Source organism: Antedon mediterranea, chromosome 1 (assembly GCF_964355755.1).
Source record: "Antedon mediterranea chromosome 1, ecAntMedi1.1, whole genome shotgun sequence".
In the NCBI taxonomy this organism is placed as follows: domain Eukaryota; kingdom Metazoa; phylum Echinodermata; class Crinoidea; order Comatulida; family Antedonidae; genus Antedon; species Antedon mediterranea.
The window spans coordinates 14,860,523-14,861,205 of NC_092670.1; positions in this window are offsets into that span (position 1 = coordinate 14,860,523).

Consider the following 683-nt stretch of genomic DNA (forward strand, 5'->3'; position numbering starts at 1 on the left):
ATAAATGATAATAATAATTATTTACTGAATATAAATGTTTGTTTTATTTTAAACATTGGATAATGATTTTCTAGTTTTTGGAATTAAAAAAAAGAAATATATAAAGATATTTCCATAGGCGGAACTGGAATCAGACTCAATTAAAATATTATAACCCTTTTAACATTTTCGAAATATATATCCTGCGATGCTGCTGTTAGTCATGCTCTCATTGCTTACGCTCATTCATCAATTTTCTTTTATTCATCCAAAAGAAAATATAGAAAAAAGCATAAAAACATCAATATAACAGAGTCAGAGTGAAACATGGACAAAAAGGAAGAGGAAGAGGCAACTACATGCCAAAATAAAGTAAAATAGTTCAGATACTTAATAATTAAAAGTTCATGAGAATTACAGTGCTAATTTCATTTTAAAATTTAAAATAAAATTATAAGTTGATAATGATATATTTATGGTTTAAACGCTTCTAACAATGTTACTATTTCGTTGCACTTTATTTGATAGCTCTTATGATCGGACTTGGTATTATTTTGTAGAACCCATTTAAGCGTTCTATCTATAATCGGTGCATACACGTTAAAGCGAACTCGATACTTTGACAACTTTTATTTTCGGCTGGTAACTTGCAAATGGCGGCTACTAATAAACATACTGTCCTCCTGGACAATTTGCATACAACC